This window comes from Otolemur garnettii, unplaced genomic scaffold (assembly GCF_000181295.1).
Source record: "Otolemur garnettii isolate 467f Iridium unplaced genomic scaffold, OtoGar3 scaffold00028, whole genome shotgun sequence".
Taxonomy (NCBI): domain Eukaryota; kingdom Metazoa; phylum Chordata; class Mammalia; order Primates; family Galagidae; genus Otolemur; species Otolemur garnettii.
The window spans coordinates 11399541-11420175 of record NW_003852423.1 but is presented as its reverse complement, the minus strand read 5'-3'; the positions used below and the strand labels follow the sequence as shown (position 1 = coordinate 11420175).

Here is a 20635-nt window from a genome sequence, read left to right as displayed (position 1 = left end):
CCCAGTAATCCAGGATAATGTAGGCATCTCAATCAAGGTCAGATGATTAGCAATCTTAAATCATCTGAAACCTTAACACCCCCTTGCCATGTAACAATACATTCACAGGTTTCACATCTCTGGGGGAACCCTACTCCACCCGCCACAGTAGGAATGCTGTTCCCCGTACACAGAGGTTGAATAACCGTCCTTACCAACCTTAAATCTCTAATTCATAGATCCCCTTCATTCTTTTCCTTCAAACAGGATATTTTGAAAGATTGGCTCTCCAAAATGAATTGAATATATTATGTATTTACTCACAGATAATGATTTCCATTAGATTTGTCTTTTTGACTCAGCTTTTAAAAATGTATAAAAGGGGTTACAGACTCCTAAAAATATCTGAAGGTATCCTGAATTGGAAGGCAGTAGATTCACAGACAAATGAGCTTCTCAAGTCTTAGCTAGTTCCCTAGGTCCTGTCAAACTATTTAGCTGAAGGGGAAACAGAGAATATGGATAGGATGCATGTGGGGCATGTTTTCCTTCTGCTGTCCCCCAAAAGGGAGTACTGGGATGCTCCCTTAAAAATGTCATTACAAGAAAATTATGTTCTTAAGACCAAGGAGGGCTGGACATGACCAGTCACATCGGAAACATCAAAGACTAATCATTACACATGCTTCACACCTCTGGAGGGAAATGCTCCTTATTATGTCAGAAGATGGGAATCTGGCAACTCTGCAGAATGCAAATCACCCAAAGTGATTCCACATGAGCTGGCCTGGTTACGTCCTCCTGTCATCCCAGAAGGAGGCTAACACAGCTACTGGGCAGGAGGGAGAGTGGAACAATTCTTATATATCGATTATACTGGGTTAAGTGACCTGTTACAATATTTAAATAATACACAAAACACTTGAAAAATCACCTTGGACACAAGATTCCCTGGACATTTGTTTGTTCCCAGAGGGCGAATTTGTCACAGGTCCAGGATGTTCACGGAGCACCTGCCCCCTGGCACTGTGCTTTCTCTCAGCACCACGGTCCCTCTTCCTGCCCTGTCCCCTCCTCTCGTGTACACCCCTCTTCTGAATCAGCCCTCTCCAGCGACACGTCACAGAGGGATTTTTCTCTTCCTATCACTGTCCTTTCTTCTACATTTGCTGCTTCGTGGATCCTCTTTATTATTTATTAAACAAGCAACTGAATCAGAACATTCCTTCTTTCTTTTACAAAAAGCCAGTACTTTCATCTTCAGGAGATGCCAATAATTCATTTCTCAGCAAATGCTTGCCTTGATGACGGGTTTTAAGGTTAAAACCCCCTCCCAGGAAACTGATAAAGCAATACAATGCTTTCAAGTCTGCTTCTTAAGACACAACCAGTTCAGGGACTAGTGATTTATTGACTTACGCTGTGCGCTATCGACTAAGTCAATGAATAATCGCCTACTGGCTTCCATAACAAATCCTAAATGGGGCCTAAGTTACAAAGGGACAGAAAGCAAATCGTAGCACTGGGAACATTCTGAGATACACGTACTTGCCTGACAATGATTGCACACTTTGCCCCCCAAGAAGTGAGTGTCCTAGATATGAAACCCAGAAGCCAAACCCACAGAGATCAAGTAAGTGTGTGGCTAATAAGTGTGGCTGGAGAAAAGGAGAGGGAGAGAGGAAGGAGTTGGGGACACTGAGAAGAGAAGGATGAGGAGGAGGAAGAAGAGGAAGGAGGGGCGAAAGAGAAGGGGAAAAGAGGAGGGAGTGAAGAAGATTCCTGTTTAATGTGGACGTGCTTTCTCGTTCAGAAGAATACAAGTTGGGTCTGAAGAGTTAGTTTCTGGGCAACCAACGTGGCTTTCTGCACAAGTGAACCACGTCATCAGACTTTTCATTCTGTCAGAGGCAAAGCAAATCACTAACTCTACAATTGCTCTGATTACTCGGTCTCTAAAAATTATCCAGCTATTGACTCAACTTCCCATTTTATCACGCCTGTAAGATTTAACAAATGCCAATTTTTCTTACAAATCTCAAGCTTTGTAGTAAGTCAGGGTAAGTGTCAAAAATAAGAAAACCCAAAATCACAGAAGAGATTATCTTTTGGGGTTGTTGGGGGCTGAATAACTATGTTCTGATTTTAAGCACAGAGAACATGAATAGAGGATAAAAGATGATTTTTGTTTTATTGCTATTTATACCTCTTGTACCTAGAGGGGTTGCCGGATATGGTAACAGATAAAAAATTATTAGATAATCATATTTTATATTTTTTGAAACATTATACTACACTTCTCCTGGGGTGTTTTCATGGGTTCCTCAGAGACCTTAGCTCTCACCCCACTATCACTGGGACCTCCAGGGCCTATGGCCTCCCCAGTGCAGTAAATGCTGGCTGCTCACAGCTCTTTCCTCAGCCACTCGGAGGCTCACTCTCCTAGCAGTGTCTCCCTGCCACCTCCCCTCCAGGACAGGATCTAAGATGCCCTCACACTACCTGACCTTGGGGCCTGGCCCACGTCTGGCTCACAGACAGCAATCACATCCTTGGACCTGACTACTTCTAGATACCAAATCCAGCTTCAAGGCAGGAATCTCAGAGCAACTTACCCTTAAAATTTTTCAGAATGAATCAGGTCCAAGTCTACTATGTCCCCCCTAATGCCAGCAACTTTATTTAAATCCTCTAAAAGGTCTGGTTGAAGTCCATCTCTCTGGGCTTGGGGGAAGAGGCAGGGACCTCCCCCACCTCCCTTTCACAGTCTGCTCCAATAGTCCATGGGCGACAGGGCTTGAGAGTCACAAAGCCATGTGCTTATCTTTGCACTCCTGCGAGGTGGTCTCACACCAAATTTTCAAATGTATTGAGTACTCAGCAAAAAACAAGAATAAAATAGTTCCACTTAACATAGTATTATGTGAGTATTCTATTTCACTCTAAAATATCAAATGTTAGAAACAGATTAATTAGGACAGTTACTATTCACTGGATCACATTATACATTGCTTCATGGTGTTTGGTTATGAGGCATCATCTCTGTCTACAATTACAGCTTGGCAGAATCTCTCTCTGTTTTTTTCTTTGCTCCCTCAGTCATTTTTGATTTCTTAACTCTCAGCAATGCCTAACATCATATCAATCTTCCAGGGGGAGCAAAAGATCAGGTTTTAGTCATCTGTGAATTGGCCGGCTCTGTCCTTTTCCAATTCATGTCCTCTCCTCTCTTCTTATACTTCCACTATGAACATTAGAGTTAGGAGAGGATTTTTAAGTATTAACCCCAGTGGCTTCTGCGTGTTTATTTATATTTTGTCCCTGTACCCAGTGGCCCTGACCTTTATACCTGGCACTGCACTTAGATTCTCAATGAATCCAAAAACTAATATATATTCCATTTTGTTAATTTATTTATCTGTCCATGATGGCTTCTTTCCACCTTTTGACTATTGTGATTATGTTGACATGAACATTTGTATACAATTAATTATCTGTTAAAGTCCCTGCTTTCAATTCTTTTGGGTGGCAGAGAGTAATTTTAAAAAGCATTCTAACACAGGTGCAGTGGCTCATGTTTGTAATCTCAGCTCTTTGGGAGGCTGAGGCAGGAGGATGGCTTGAGCTCAGGATTTGGAGGTTTCAGTGAAGCTGTGATTGTACCACCGCACTCCAGCCTGGGCAACAGAGCAATAACCCATCTCAAAAAAAAAAAAAAATGCATTCCATAGAAGAAAACTAGGAACCATTAGAAAAATATAAATAATTAAATTACCTCTTATAAAGATTCAAGAAGGAAGCCATACTTAGGGTTTTCCAAGCTGATATTATAAAAGCTTTTCAAGAAAAAATGATGAAGGACTTTGTGGACTCTGTATATTAGGGGACTATACAAATGACAATAATCAAAGCAATTAGTAGTAAGTTTTAAACTGGTCATTACTATGTTTAATAAAAAAATCACAAGATGGTGCCTGTGGCTCAAGGAGTAGGGTGCCGGCCCCATATGCCAGAGGTGGTGGGTTCAAACCCAGCCCTGGCCAAAAAAAAAAAAAAAAAAAAAAAAAATCACAGCTTTAATTCTCAAACTTGACTGACAGAAAATAAAAATATATTCATTCACATTTCTTATGGTATTGCTACTTCATACATACATAAATAAATGTTTTTAAAAACATTTCACCTGGTAGTAAGCAGCCCTAAGGCATTGCATGCTTTATTAGATAAACTTCTTTCCATGTTCCATCAGGTGCCTACAAATAAATCACATTTTAAATAGGTGAGGACTAGGAGGGCTTGCTGTTTAAAGTATTCCTGGGGGGGGGGGGAATGCTTTCGAAAAAGATTCCCGGCTGGGCGCGTGTGGCTCGAGCGGCTAAGGCGCCAGCCACATACACCTAAGGTGGCGGGTTTGAATCCAGCCTGGGCCTGCCAAACAACAATGATGGCTGCAACCAAAAAATAGCCAGGCGTTGTGGTGGGCGCCTGTGGTCCCAGCTAATTGGGAGGCTGAGGCAGGAGACTCGCTTGAGCCCAGGAGTTGGAGGTTGCTGTGAGCAGTGAAGCCATGGCACTCTACCCAGGGGCTCAGCCTGAGGCTCTGTCTCAAAAAAAAAAAAAAAAGAAAAGAAAAAGATTCCTTTTGTTATTCAAATAATCACCTGCTATTTCTCTGCTTCATGAATTCAGAATTTTATGGTTTGCCATTTTTCCTTTGGAAAGTAAGAAACTCCTCAAGTCTTAAAAATGAATCACTACTTTTTTGTAACTGTCCTAACTTAACTCATCATGTCATTTTGTTGGCTGTATCTTTGGCTGTTTGGAGCACAATGAATTGAGCTTGTACAATCACTCACAATTGAGAAAGAATATAAAAGGGCGACGTTTTCCCAAGATTGTCCATCCAGAAGCCAGCGTGAATGGCCTAGAAAGATGCTTCATGGCCTAATGAACCTCCTGACCCCCCTCCCCACCTCCTCTCACCAGCTGGCCTTTGCTCCTCATAGTTCGCTAATGCTCAGTGCTTGTTTCTTCTTTGCTCAGGGTCTTTCTTGCCTCACACTGGCCCTAAAGACATCAGCATCTCTTGTTTGGTCTGCTGCCACCCGTCTCCCTCATCCTACACCCTGTTTACCTCTGCTGTAACGTTCACACTCCTCGGATGGACATGGGAGACCTTCCATAATCTGACTCCAATCTTTCTTTCCAGTCCTATTTGTAGTCAGTGCTCAGGGCCCTGAAGAAGTCTACTGCCACTGGGTCCCCTCTGGGCTCCTGCCTCTCTTCAGTTTGTATACTTTCTCTGCTTGGAATCCCTTTCCGCTTCTAAATGTCCCGGTGCGGTGGCCTATGCCCCTGCTGCTCCACAAGTCCTCCTGCGCCTCCTCCATGGAAACTCGTGCTTATCTGTGCTCTCAAGGAGAGTTACCTATTTGTCACTCAAGATGCTTGTTGCTTTCTACCCCACATACCAGTTATTTGTGTCTCCATCTCAGTCTCTCAGGCCTCCTGTCTATTAATAATACAAGCTCAGCAAAATATCAGGAATTATTGTGGGTACCAAGTGGTATTAGTAACCTCATTCATAATTGTATTACGCTTATAAGAAGTCGGAGTTTTGAGGTATGTGCAATATTAATAAGAAGAAAACATTATATACATGTTGTGTGTTCTAGATTTATTATCCATTATGTCCAGACCCCTAAAAAAGGTGACATTCCCAGCCTCCCCTGACATGTGAGTACTATGAAACACAAAGCTAGTAAGAAGCAGTCAGGGTCACTGTACCAGGTGAGCATGAATCTCTGAAAGCAACAGAAGAACACAGATCACCCCAGCACAAAGGCCAACCACACGCCCTTCCCTAAGGTCTCCAGACAGCACCACTAAAGGGGTCAGGAACTCGTGATGTGGATCCACATCATCACGCGTTCCCGTGACAAACGAGAAGTGAAGAGTGAACGTGCTCTCTTAAGACGACAGAAATCGCCACAGCTCAGCGCTGATAATGTTCTCTAGGACAGATTCCCTTTCTTACTCCAGAGAAGCCATGAACAGAGTATTCTTCAGAATCCGCCCAACTCCCAAAGGCAAATCTCCCCTCCAGCATGGATCCCGTCCTAGAGGTGACTTTTGCCACTCAGGCTAGTGGCAAAGTTTCCCAAGGAGCGTTCACCTGCATAAAGTCACTCAGCATCCCTGTAAGGCAATTTATAAGTTCAGTGGGTTTCTGGCTTTAGTTATACCTCTTGGGACTTCTAAATAGATTTAAAGCACTTTATTATTCCCTCACCCCTCACTTTTTCAATGGAGTACACATAAGTCCTTAGAAAGAGTGGATTTCAGAATGCCATTCTTTTATTAATAAAAACACACTATGGGAAGAAATCCAAGCCCAGAGTGTGGGAATCCCTGCGGGCGGAAGGTGGCAGAGTCTGGCAGGTAAATGCTCCCTTGGAGGTATCTTTCCTCTCTCTGGAGTGTCCAACATCTTGCGATTGTGTTACTCCATTGCACTCAAACTAGGAGCTATTTACCCAACAGCATTGGGAATCTTTATAAATTTTACCATGCCTTAATAAAAAACGTGAGAGAGCTAGAATTTTTTTAAAGGTGATTGCGCATGGGCAAACCTTTCCATTTCCTGAATAACCCTGGCGGAGGGCTTCTCAGTATTTCTGCTCGTATTTCTTCAGCATGGACTATCTGTGGCCCGGGGGGCCTGTGGACAGCTCAGCGGCCAAGACCATGCCAACTGTCCGTCCACTGGGACCCGACACTCAACGTCTCAGTCATCAGTGAGGCCTCCCAGAAGATCCGGCTGGCTTAAGGCCCTCTGCCAATTTGCCTAATCCCCTCTTCTGGCAAAGACAGTAATAACCACTGAGGCCAAATCTACAGTAGTCAGTAACTTGCTTATTGGGGGCTCTGAGCCCCCGAAAGCATTTGCCTGGTCTCACTAACAAATATTATGAAAAGAAGTGGGTAAGTGGGCTCAAGTGCCAAGTCGCACTGGAATTTGTCTATGATACCAGGTGAAAACATTGGCAGGAAAAGCCTCCATAACCATAAATGGAATCCCTCACATTTGAACTATTTTTCTTGGGTCCTGAAGTTTATATTTGTGGAGTCTCTGCTAAATAATTGGCATGGTATAGATGCAATTTCACAAGTGACTTCTCATCATAATGTCTAAACCAGTGGTTCTCAACCTTCCTGACGCTGCGACCCTTTAACACAGTTCCTCATGTTGTGGTGACCCCCAACCGCAAAATTATTTTCATTGCTTTTTACATGAGGAACTGTATTAAAGGGTCGCAGCATCAGGAAGGTTGAGAACCACTGGTCTAAACGCAGCCTAGAAGCTGCCTAATAGTCACAAAGAAGCAGGAAAAGGAAAAGACCCCCCATTTACAAGAATGATCTTTTATCTGATTTTAAAGAAAGTTTGTATCCATTTAGTGACAGTTCTAATTACAATGAGTGCCTTCAGTGTCCAAGGAACTTTCGAGGTGCTGAAAGCACCAGACAAGTATAATACTATCCTGGCCCTCAGTGAACTTACAGTGTGTGTGTGTGTGTGTGTGTGTACGTGTTCACGACTAAATTGAGGAACACAGTCGGCCCTCTGTATCTGTGAGTTTCTCATCCATAAATTCAATCAGCCACAGATGGAAAATACTCGGGAAAAAAAATGAATGTTGCCTCTGTCCTGAACACGTAGACCTTCTTCCTTGTCATTATACCCTAAACCATACCGTACAACCAGAATTTGCATAGCATTTACATTGTATTTAGTATTGTAACTCATCTAAAGAAGATTTAAAGCATCTAAAGAACCTGCATAGGTTATATGCAAATACGACACCATTTTACATCGGGATCTTGGGCATCTGTGGATGTGGGTGTCTACAGGGGTCCTGGAGCCAGTCTCCCTGGAGCCCGAGGGAGGACTGTGCTCTGGCCCCCTGTGCCAAGGAGCATAGTGCGTAGCGGAGTTCAAGCTGATTGACAGGGTCTGGGGAGGCTTTGCAGATGGGTCTGCGTTTGTGCTGGGCCTTGAAGAATGGGGCTTCACCGAGCAAAAACAGAAGAAAAGAGACTTTTGAAGGAAAAAAGTACTTAAGGAAAGGCAGGAGGGGGGATGGTGCCATGTACACCTGATGTGTTGACATGCTTGGGGAAAATGAAGTGGTGACCTGTGAGGTCTCCACGTGGGTAGGAGGCCTCTGGGACAGGCAGGGGGGATTTGCTCCGTTGCTAGCAGAGTCTCAGGCCTCCGCTTGCAGCGCCTCTGAATCAAATGTGCTGCCTTAAGATCTCAGCTGCTTCTCTCTGATCCTGCCCTTGTCATTCAGTTTGGCACAAAAATGGCACCTTCTTGTGATTACAAGACAGACACTAAGGATATACTCCCAATTTACAGTTCTGAGGAAGCGTTTCCATGGATACAGATAGGCTGGCAAAATAACAAAGGCATTCCACCTTCCCAATGTTTATTGTTTCTGTCCTGAAACACCCTTGTTTTTCCCAAGTCATACAAATATTAATCTAAGAAAACTATAAATCTTTTAAACTCCTATAAAGTGAAAGGCTCAAGGGGTTCTGATGAAATATTTCTCCAAGTACATTACTAACAATATCAAAAATAGTCATTCCTTCCTTCACCTAGTACTTATTGAGCACCTATCATGTGGCAGGCACTGTTTGAAGCACAGGGGACATGACAGAGAACACGACAGATAAAAATTCCCACCCTCGTGGAGCTTATAGTCCAGTGGACAGAGAACGACAATAAATGAAATAAGTAAAATAGCCAGACGAGGAGATGCAGTATGGAGAGAAAGGGTAAGGAAGGGAAGCCACAGATCCATGCAGATACCTAGGAGAGCAACTGCGGCAGGAGGAACAGCAGGTGCAAAGGCCCTGAGATCCCCAACAGGGCGGAGAGGCTGTAAGGGAAGCCATTGTGTCTGGAGCTCAGTGATCTGTGGAAGCAAGGACAAGAGTGTGCTTCAGGGTGGAGAAAGTGATGGATATTCATGAAAGCTGCTGCGAGGTCAGCGAAGTGAGGGCTGAGAATGGACCCTTGGAGCTAACATTGTGGAGGACATTAACTACCCTGGATAAGAAGAGTATAGTATAGGGAAAGGGATGGGGCCGAGACTGACCCCAGTGAATTCCGAGGAAGAAGGGGAGGAAAAGAATTTTCCAGAGTTTTTCTGTAAAGGGAGCAGGGCAATGGAGTGGTCCTTGGGGAAGGCAAGGCTGCCAAGAAAAGTTGCTTTTGTTTTGTTTGTTTTTTTTAAATAAGAGAAATAACAGCCTGTTTGCTGGTATGGCTATAGCCAGGGACTAGGTGGTGATGCTGGAGGGAGGAGGGACAATTGTCAGAAGCAGTGAGGGGCTGGGGGAGGAAGGGGATTGAGTGAAGGGGTGGGCTCAGGCAGCGGCAGGGACCATCACTTTCAGGAAAGCAGGAAAGGTGGGGCCTCCAGGCACTGGGAAGATGCCAGCAAGTGGCAGGAAGTCGTGCAGACCCTCTCCTAACTGCTCTGTCTTCTCAGTGAACCGCGTGCGAGGGGCGTGTGGTAGGCAAGAAAGGGGAGCTGGCCCTGAGTGACATGACCCGACTTACACTCTGGAAGCTCGCTCGGCCCTGGGGTCACAACAGACTAAAGAGAGGCAAGAATGAAATAAAGCCGCCGGTGAAGAAGTCAATGCAATCCGGGATAGAGACTATTTTCCTCCAAAACCAGTGTGGCAGTAACAGAAGTGGGAAAATAATCAGCTTCTGAATATATTTTGAACACAGGCAAGTGTGAAAGAGTCAATGAAAAACTGAGTATTTTATTTTTTCCTCAAAACCAGTACAACAAAACCAAAAGATGTTATTGCAGCATTTAAACCAAAATCAATAACATTTCAGTTGCTTTTGCTGACAACGATCCAGTTTTTAACTAGCAAAGATTATTCCAGAACGGTGGCGATAGCAGTAAGTAATGCCAGTGAATACATAAAAGTCTGTTGGCATTGTAAAGCATTATAGAAATGGAGGCTGTAGTTACAAGCGAAGCATCTGTGTCTGGTCCTATAAGCCAATTGGCAGGAATGAATCAATAAATCGCAAAATTAGTGTGGAAAAATATTTCAGGCTTTCCAAGATCAAAGACTGGATAGTAAAATATTAACTTGATGTCCTTTTAACTTTCTTTTCTCAATATTTATTAGTGTTTGACCTCCCTTGAAATGAGAGTTCCATTATAAGCTTTTTGATAAATGGATTGAGAGGTTGTCTCGGAGCACTCCGTCTTCCCTAAGTATTTTCTATTCTCTGGTGAAATACTATTAGTCTGCATCTTACAGTAACTCTCCCCAGCTTCACAAACGTGCATCTCTATACCACACACAGAGGAATGGGGGGTCCTGCTCTTTCGGTCTCTCTCTCCTCTGCATGTCATGATAAAAGTGTTATTATGAAAAAAGTCCACTCCTGGTAGTTCATAAGGCCTTTTCTAAGCATATTTAATCTAATATTTGGGGCTTGGAACAACAAAAATATATGAAAAGCCCAGCCTGTCTCTTCAAATTTATAGCAGGAAAGAATATAGACAAAACTTCCCAGAAAGTAGAGGGCAGAAATCCCCTCCTTCTGGCCAGGCGCCTATAGTTCTAGCACTCTGAGAGGCCAGACTGCTTGAGCTCTAGAGTGCCTGAGCAAAAGTGAGACCATGTCTCCACTAAGAATAGAAAAGCTGGCCAGGCCTGGTGGCTCACACCTGTGGTCCCAGCCTCTCAGGAGTCTGAGACAAAGGATCACTTGAGCCCAGGAGTTTGAGGATGCAGTGAGCTATGACACCCAGGAGTTTGAGGATGCTGTGAGCTATGACACCCTAAGCGTTTGAGATTGCTGGAAAGTCTGACTGCCAGCACTCTAGCCTGGGGCAACAGAGTAAGACTCTGTCTCACTCACACACACACACACACACAAAAAAAAAAAAAAGAGAGAGAGAGAGAGAGAAGAAGAAGAAGAAAGAAAGAGAGAGGGAGAGAAAAAGAGGGAAGGAAGGAAGGGAGGAAGGAGGGAAAGAAAGAAAAGAAATCCCCTCCCCCACTTCCCCTATCTCAGCGTATGTTTGAGAAGCATGAGCTGCTAACTATTGCCACCCAGATGTTCAGTGCCATTGTAAAGAGCATATAGACTCCTGTAAGAATCATGACACTTTTTGATCAAACAATTCAACTTCTAGGATTTAATACTAAAGAAACTAGGATGTAAAAAGATTTAGCCACATAATAATCCTCACAGAATGGTTTATTAGAAAGAAAAACTGGAACCAGTCCAAATACCTAAGTATACTTGACTGATTTAAAAAGACAAAACTTCCTGGTCTAAATTGGGTTATAGCTTTCCTATGAAAGCTATAAATTAGTTTCATAGGAGGGCTGAGTACACTGGATACTTTTTCTTTCATTCTTGGGATACTTTGCTAAGAAGAATATTTTCCAGCTCCATCCATGTAAACACGAAGGAGGTAAAGTCTCCATCTTTCTTAATGGCTGCATAGTATTCCATGGTGTACATACACAACAGTTTATTGATCCATTCATGGATCAATGGGCTCTTGGGCTTCTTCCATGACCTGGCAATTATGAATTGAGCTGCAATGAACATTCTGATACAAACATCTTTAATGTAGTGTGATTTTTGATCTTCTGGAGATATACCTACTAGAGGAATTATAGGATCAAATGGCATGAGGAGAGGGAAGAGGGAGAAGAGAGCAGGGAGGGGGGTGGAGGGAGGGTGATTGGTGGGATCACACCTATGGTTCATCCTATAAGGGTACATGTGAATCTCTCTAAATGTAGAATATAAATGTCTTAACACAATAACTAAGAAAAAGACATGAAGGCTATGTCAACCAGTTGGATGAAAGTACTTCAAATTGTGTGTAGAAACAGTACACTGTACCCCATGATAGTATTAATGTGCACTTTTATGATTTAATAAAAAAATTTAAAAAGAAAAAATAAAAATAAAAAAATAAACAAATTAAAAAGACAAAAGTCCCATCCATGCAATTGAATGATGCATAGACACTAAAAAATGATATCAAATACTTAAAGATGTTTGTGGTAGATTTTGCCATAAAATTAGTATCAGCAGGCTTAGCACATTTCTTTTGAAAAAAGAAAATATAGATGTATAAGTATATATGTATAGAAAAGGGAATTAAAAGCATAAACATCAAAAGATTTATGTGACTGCTTCTAAATGTAGGATTGGCAGGCAGATCATCTACTTTTCTCTTCTATATTTTTTTTCTAATTTGTCCATAAATATCATCCCATTACTTGTATAATTGGAAAAGTGTCCGTAAAACTTGCTAACATTACTTCATGGTGGCATGCAAGTCTCCTGAGAATACTGGCTGGCCATGAACACCCCAATTGCTAGATATGTGCTGTGTTTAGGCCCTAATGTGGCCCAGAGGTGACCTTCCATGGGTCTGTGACAGTCTGATCAGCAACCAGAATGACTGTATTCTTCAGACATCAAATGGAAAAAAGTATGAACAAGACAGATTCAATACCCACAGAACCGCAAAGAATGAGGCGCTAAATACTAGCTTCAGGTGGGACGTGTCACGATGTTGGTTTCCTTTGCATAAAACCAACAGGGATGTTCAGAGACAAAATGTAGCCAGAATATCTGTGGGGTCTGGGGAACAGGAGTACGCAGGGAAGAAGAGCAAAGGTCCAGAAAGAGAACAGGAAGGTGGCACAGACTTGTTCAAATGAGTCTTATGCTATAAAACAGCACAGCTAGAGAAATTCTAGGTAATTTCAAGAACAAGTTCAAGTATAAGGCCCAAGCAATTTACAAAGATTCTTTTAAATTAAGATTGAAGTCTCCAATGAACCAAATTCTAATACCTTGAACTTCAAACGAACTACTTTAAAAGTGACACTAAAAACCTTCAAATGGAAAGTAGATTAAATGCGTGCTCCATCTGTAAGATTGTGCTTATTATCAACTCAATTACTTGTTCCAAAACAAGATGCAGGTTGGTTTGGATTTACTGATAGGCTTGTCCCAGTAACTGAGAACAACCTATTTAAGGGAAGAAAGGGGCCAACTGGGTGTGCCTGCCTGTAATCCTAGCACTCTGGGAGGCTGAGGCAGGTGGATCACCTGACCTCAAGACCAGCCTGAGCAAGAGAGAGACCCTGTCTCTATTTAAAATAGAAAAACTAGCTAGGAGTGGTGGCAGGTGCCTGTAGTCCCAGCTACTCTGGAGGCTGAGGCCTCAGGATCACTTGAGCCCAAGAGTTTGAGGTTGCTATGCCCCAGCATTCTGCCCTGGGCACAAAAAAGGAAAGAAAAAAAAAAGTAAGGGGAGAAAGTTTCAGTTCTCTTTCCTAGTAAAACTTAAAACCAAACCTCCAGCTAAATGCATACATGGGTTTTGCAAAGCAAAACACGGCCACACTGATAGGCAAAGTCAATCCTGTACTGACTTTCATCTTCTGTGCATCGATTTGAATGTAGAAAGTGCCGGGGCATATTTGTATTTGAAAATAGTCAACTTCTCCCCATCTCGCCCCAGGATAATGCTTGTTCCAGATAAGTATTTTCTCTCTGCCATCACCCTCTGTTCAGTTCTAGAATTCGCTCTTCTCCCATGTTGGCCTGCTTTCCAGTTCTGAGCAGAGGGCAAAAGCATGTGTGCCTCCCTCTCCTGTCGGCTCACTCATGCCTAACCCGCAGTCCTGCTGGCCTTTGGGACGCTGCCAACATCCCCCTCTTGGAGACATCTGTTGCCTTGCTTAAACCAAGAAGCCTCTTAAGCATGTGACGGGGCTGTGCAGAATTAGAGAGTGCCACCTCCAACATGAGGCGTATGTCCACCTCGCCTCTCCCCTGTCATTTCCTCCTCTAGCTTGAGCCTCAACAAGTGGCCGAGCCTCACACAAGCTGTCAGGGACAGATGCTATGTGAAAAGAGGAAATTGGACTCAAAGATGCTACAGCTTTTTTAATTAAGTCCAACCTAAAAGCCAAATAGCGAGGCATGAAATGAATACTTACTTGCAAATAAGCACCATGGTCTTCAAACACAAATGCTTTGGTTCAGGTGAGTAGGCAACTCCTTAGCTTTCTCAGAGGTCACACTGTTCTTCAGTGCCTTGGATATTTTCACCCCAGCAGTAGAAAATGTATTTTGCACAGGAACAGGTGCAAAACTCAGGGCATCCTGAGTTTTCTTTTGTGATATTGTTCCTCCGCCATCCCTGGGCCCCTTGAGTTGGCAGGATGCGTGCGTCCACACACAGCCAAATGCTGGCTCTCCCCAATTCATCACTGGCCTCCCACTCCCGCAAGCCCACTGACTGCCCACTTCGCACCAGGCCTGGCTTCACTCTCTAAGAGAAAGGCAAACTAGCACCACTGGGCCCCCTCTTCCCAGCTCCCTGAGCTAATTCTACTCATTTGCTTTGTCTCCATCTCTTTGTCTCCATTTTCTCTAGTTTACTATTTGTTTTCTATCCTGGTTCCTTATTGTTCCTCTCTGCGGGCTGCCTGCTAATTAAAGCCAACCAGGGCCTCTGCTGCTCTTCTCAGCTTAAATGGCCAAGCTCCTTGTTGATTATTAAGGACAGTCAGAACTCAGGGAGAAGAACACATGGATTTTTTTAAAACAGAAAGAAAAAAACAAAGCCCCTCAGATACAAAAAAATATAGGGGAGGATAACTTTAAAATATATACTACAAATGCTAAGCCTATTGCAAAATGCCCATGAGTCTCATTACATTTTGTCTATCATTTCAGCCACAGATAAAATTAAATATATTATTTAAGAAAGGTGGTACACACTTCAAAATTGATAAAGAGGAATAGGTCATTGAATTCTGCATGTCAAAAAAAAAAAGTGTCAGGGGGAACTTGGCTATCACCCTGATTCTGCCTGTTTCACAGACCAGGAAACCAAGCAGAATCCGCTTGTCCAAGAGCACATGAGCCAAGTGGTCGCTAAATCCAATAGCGATTCCCAGGTTTTCCTCCCTATTCTCACCCATATCCCCAGCCAGCTACCCACCCTCCCCATGCAGGTGTGTTTTTAAAGATTTTATTTGTATTTAATGTATTCCTTTTATATTTTATTTAAACATTTTAATCATATTTTTACTTTAAACTATAAACCATAGACAAAGAACATAGAGTGTGTGTTTATTATGAAAATCTAATTGCAACAGTCAGAGTTTCCTTTGGTAATTATGCCATGCGGTATTTTTTAAGGAAATGAGGAAATGTAAATTTCAAACAAATGCAACCAAGACTCCAGGAAGGAGAAGGAAATTAGCGTATTCTTTTTTTTTGAGACAGAGCCTCATTTTGTCACCCTTGGTAGAGTGCCATGGCATCACAGGTCACAGCAACCTCAAACTCTTGGGTTCAAGCAATTCTCTTGCCTCAGCCTCCCAAGTAGATGGGCCTACAGGCACCCACCACAACGCCTGGCTATTTTTTGGATATAATCGTCATTGTTGTTTTGTAGGTCTGGGCTGGGCTTGAACCCGCCAGCTCCGGTGTGTGACTGGCACCCTAGCCCCTTAGCTATAAGCACCAAGCCAAAATTAGTGTATTCTAAGATCATGCTCGTCATTGGATAATAATCAAGAAAAAAATATCCAAGTTTGGATTATTTTTATCTTATTGTCATCAATGAAGACAACATTTAAAATTGAATAAGAATTTGATTTCACCAAGTCTACTAGTTAGGACTCCTTGGGTAAAATGATGAAAAAACACAACCCAAATTGCCTAATGCAAAAGAGACTTTATTGTTCTTAAAACTGGAAAAAAAAAAATCCAAGGGTAGATCTCCTTTTAGGCATGCCTTGATGTATGGCTCAAATGTTGACGAACACTCTTGTGGTACTTACGTACCAAATGCTGGGTACTGTTCTCAGCATTTCACAGAAACACTGAACCTCAACTCTGTAAGTAGGTATTATGACAATTCCCACAGATGAGGAAACTGAGGCACAGAGACTAACTCATCCATAGTGATCACATTAGTAAATGGCAGAACATTTCCAACCAGCTTGAACCTCAACACCTGAGAACTCCAAGTTCAAAGAGAAAGACCAAGAGTCTCTTTTCTAGGATCCCCAGCAAGTCTTTTTGCCTTGCATTGCCTTAAACCACACATGGGAGAACCTAGTGTTCCGATTGGCCAGATTGAAGCCACATGCCCCTACAAAGCAGGGGGCAGAGATGACTCCACCAGAAATAAATGGACCACGGGCTCTACCCAAAATGCGGGAGGTTATCAGAGACGGTGAATGAAGACTAGGTGGTAAAAACAACAGGTGAACACTATGATGTCAAATTTCACCACAGCAGTTAAAACATGTCTTTTTCAACAATCGAAGAGTTCTTGGTCTTTTTGGTAATATAGGTCTCCTATAAGACTCATGGAAAATTTCATTTTGTATAAATGAATGTGAATAAAGGAGAAAAGTATATGATAAAATGAACCAAGACAGGACACAATGATTTATTTATACTTGTGGACCATCTCCACCAAGCCCACTCATATGGGCTTTGTGCTCTCTCAATAAACTATAAAATCACAGGATGTTCAATTTAGGGCGGATCTGGGAGTCATCCACACCAACATCTAACACAGAGCCGAAGCTGTCCCCAGTGCTGTCAAAAATGATGTCCCCCCCCCCTTGTGAGATGGCTCTTATTTCTCCCCTTACCTGCTTTAAGGTACAGCAAGGCTGGTAGAGAAAGGGGGAAAGGATGGGCAACAGAAAGGGAGATGCTGTGGAAGGCACCGGCTTCACCCAGCCTTGTGGAAACCTCAGAACCACACTCAGCTTGACCCCTTCATCTCCCTCCTCACCCCACCTCCAAACACAGACCTTGCCTTTGGCTGCACCCGTCCCGCCTCCCACAACTTGTCCTGATGTTGGGGTAAAGTGATGAAAAGCTACCTGCCCCACTTCTGATGGAAAGATACCTAGGAGAGATTCCTCTGAAACAAACATGAGCCCTATCACTGTCCTTAAGGCACGCTATGGCTCAGTTCACTGTCCGCTTTTAAGTGGTCTTTATTTTTTCCCATAGGGGGTCTAAAAAAAAAAGATGAGAATGGAGTCCTGGGGGAAAGGTTGTTTATCTAAGGAGGAACAAACCACAGATGGGTGGGTGTGATGCACATCCTGGAAAAGAGGTTACAAAGGTTCGTGAGCATTCAGGAGAGGCTACTGTGACCTCCCAGCTTGGGAGGTCAGAGAAATGGACTCAAGACCTTCTACTTGGACGCCAGGAAATAGTTCATTGTTTCTAATGGCACCTTTATGAGTTGGATGACTGCCATTAGGTGATGCAATTAGTTGGATTCGTAACTGTTTGAAGGACCCAAACACTGGGAATAGGTCATCCATATGGTGCCAGAGGGCTCTGACCTCAGCCCCAAACAGTTCCAAAATTCTGTCAATAACTCCAGTGAGGATATTTATGGGACACTTATCACACTGAGAGTTGAGATGATGCTGGGAAGAAGAGCAGGATTGCTGGATGACATAATTAGGAGCATACAAGAGATGCACCAGATCCCTGGTGAGACATAGCAGTGATGAATGTCAAGCCTGCATTCAGGTTAAAATAAATACACATAAGTACATGACTGTGGCGACATACCTGAGCCACCACATGTGTAAAAAAGGAGTTTGGTTGACTCTGTGTATGGTACAAGTCAGCACTGCATTGGGGCTGCCAAAAAGCCAATGTGGTCTAATGCTGCATTGATGGAAACAGAATATTTAGACTGTGGCTTGAGCTGCACTTCACATGAAATGCGGCGGGCCACACTGAAAGCTTTGTGCTTAGGTCCTGACCTTGGTTTAAAAGAAACATAGGCAAACAAAAGTTCAGTAGGAGAGAAGGACCTGGAAACTCCCATGAGGGCATGGAGATGTTTTATCTAGAAAATAGACGGTTTCCTTAAAACATGAGAACTGTCTTGTACATACCAGACACAAAGGTGTCCTGTGAAAAAAGGGTTCTATTTGTCCTGTGTGTCACTTATGGCCAGACCTAGACCAATAGTGGCAATGAAAGAGAGTCAGATTTTAATGCAACAGAAAGAAGACTTTCCAAAGGCATAGCCCAGCCAATAGAAAGAAAAGTTTAGGGAGGCTTTCAGACAGAGGTCAGGATGTTATGGAAGGAAAGGTAAAGACGACATGAGTTGTTGGATCAGATCCGTGGTTTTCATACTGTGCTCATCAGAGGTGCCTTGAGAAAGGGCATGGAAGGAACAGAAGCGGCTGAGTGGGGCCCCTCTGTGGCACGCTGCCTGCTCTCATACTCCACGGTACGCGGAGCAGTCCCCAGCCCACACACACAGTGGGTACCGGCTGCAAAGGGAAGTTTTTATTAAGGCACTGGACTGGATGACCTCAAAGGTCCCTTCTACCCTGAGGTTCCAGGATTTAGTGATTTTGCAATGACCTCTGCAGAGGCAGACTGGAGTAGGGGCCAGAATCAGGAGGCTCACTTCCCAGTGCGTCCGTTTTATGCTGCTGCAGAACAAATTAACACAAACTTTGCAGCTCAAAGCAGCACCCCTTCTGCAGGTCAGAAGTCCAGGGGTGACTGAACTGGCCTTCTGCTCAGGGTCTCACAGGCTGAAATCGCGGAGTCAGCTGTACATTTCCTTCTTGGGGTTAGGCTCCTCTTCCAAACCCACGTGATTGTTGGAAACATTCACTTCCCTGAGGCTGATGACTGAGGTCCTAAACATTCACTTCCCTGAGGCTGATGACTGAGGTCCTCGTGCCCTTGCTAGCTGTTGGTCAGGGACCACTCCCAGCTCCTGAAGGCCACTCTCAGGTCCTTGCCACATGGCCTCCTCCACAGGCTGTTCACAACACAGCTTAGTAGTTCTTTAGGGTCAGCAGAAGAATCTCTTACTACAGTTCTCTTTCTTCAGGGAAGGCCTGAGCCTTCTTTTAATGAGCTCACCTACTTAGCCTCTCTTTTGGTTAACCCCAAATCTACTTATTAGGGACATTACTTACTACCTGCAAAAACCACTTTCTCCTTGCTATGTAAGGTAACCTAATCAAGAGGGTGACAACCCATCATCTTTACAAGCACTGTCCACACTGAAGGGGAAAGGATTCTACAGGTTTGGTGCACCAAGGAGTGAGAATCTTAGAATCCTACCAATCACATCAGCTTTTCCCCTGGAAGCTTCTGACCTGGGGCGAGCTGCTCAGCCTCTCTGTAACTTAGTTACTCCATCCATAGAGTGCATCCAATGATTGCTCAAGGGCTTGTTACGAGGGTTAAATGAACTAATACACAAAGTACTTGGGACAGTAACCTGAAACCAGGTAAGCACCTAACGAGAGTTGTAAGTTACTGTTAGGCTGTAATACATGGTATATTGAGGAGTGTCTGAGTCCAGTGCAGCTCAGATACTGGTGGTCAAAGTGCTCTCAGGCAGAGCGAGAAGAGTGAGTCAGTTGACACGGTTTCATGGAGAGGTGGCCTCTCTCCTTTCCCACTGGCCCGCTCTCCTCTTTGCTGCCACTTTGACTACCTAGCTTTAATTTCTCCTGCCTTTTCAGATACCCACCCCCTGCTATTATCTTTCTTTTTTTCCATGTTTTTTTGAGTGTTTTCCTTCTTTCTCTGTCGCTTCTTTCATGATTTTCATTTTTTGCCCTAGAAGATTTCCCCTTATAGCCATACCAGCAATAAGGCTTTGCCTTCCCTTCAGACCAGAAAACATTCTGTCATGGAATCATTGTGACATTGGTTCTTCTTATTAATATTCCTTGCTTATAGGCTTAAAAAAATTTCTTTAAGTCTGTGTTTGATATTGTTTCAGATTTCTGAACTTATTGCATTTTGGCTTATTTTCTCTTTAGGTAAAAATTCTCCCTTACCAACCAAATAAATTAGAAAATCGTATTTAACTTTTAAATCCACCAGTACCACATAAACATTATTAATCATCAGAGCGATTGTCCTTGTATTGTGCCAAGTGAATCATCCCTGCTCTGCAATTCAGTTTGTCAATGAAAAATATAACGACTGGCTGGCACAGGAAAAAGGCAAAGCAATTTCAATCTGCCAAAGTCAACATCAACAGCCAACATGCTGTCGTTATCCCCAGTGCTTAAAATTATGATCCATTTCAGTGCTGTGCCATGTGCATAGTAGGAACTCGGTAGAAAGAGCCTGAGTGAAATGGACTTATGTCAGTCTCAATGTGTTGAATTGGGTTGTGCAGCTATCTCCGTAAGAGGCAACCACGGATCTACTTCATCCTTGTTCTTCCTTCCACTTAATACCAAACTCCAGTGTGAAACAGAGTTTTCAAAACACACAGAAGAACCAGTAGCAATGAATACAGCTTGTACGGACAAATGAGCTGACACACGTTATCGGCTATATCATCAGTGCTTGTAGAAAACCAGGTGAGGTCATCATTCCTCCTGACCTGTTCTATCATGCCACTGCAAGTCTTCCCAACTGTCTCTCCATTGTTTGTGGAAAAGGCTGGGAAGGACTCCTGGGCCTTCCCACCACCCAGTGCCCAGGCAGCAGAACTGTCAGACA

The 20635-nt window shown here is 43.4% G+C and overlaps 1 protein-coding gene across 1 annotated transcript in view; it reads right to left on the bottom strand.

Annotated features, from left to right (window-relative positions):
- The window catches only part of CHN2 (chimerin 2), a 317927-nt gene that overhangs the window by 213743 nt on the left and 83549 nt on the right, over positions 1 to 20635 (bottom strand). The window lies entirely within an intron of this gene.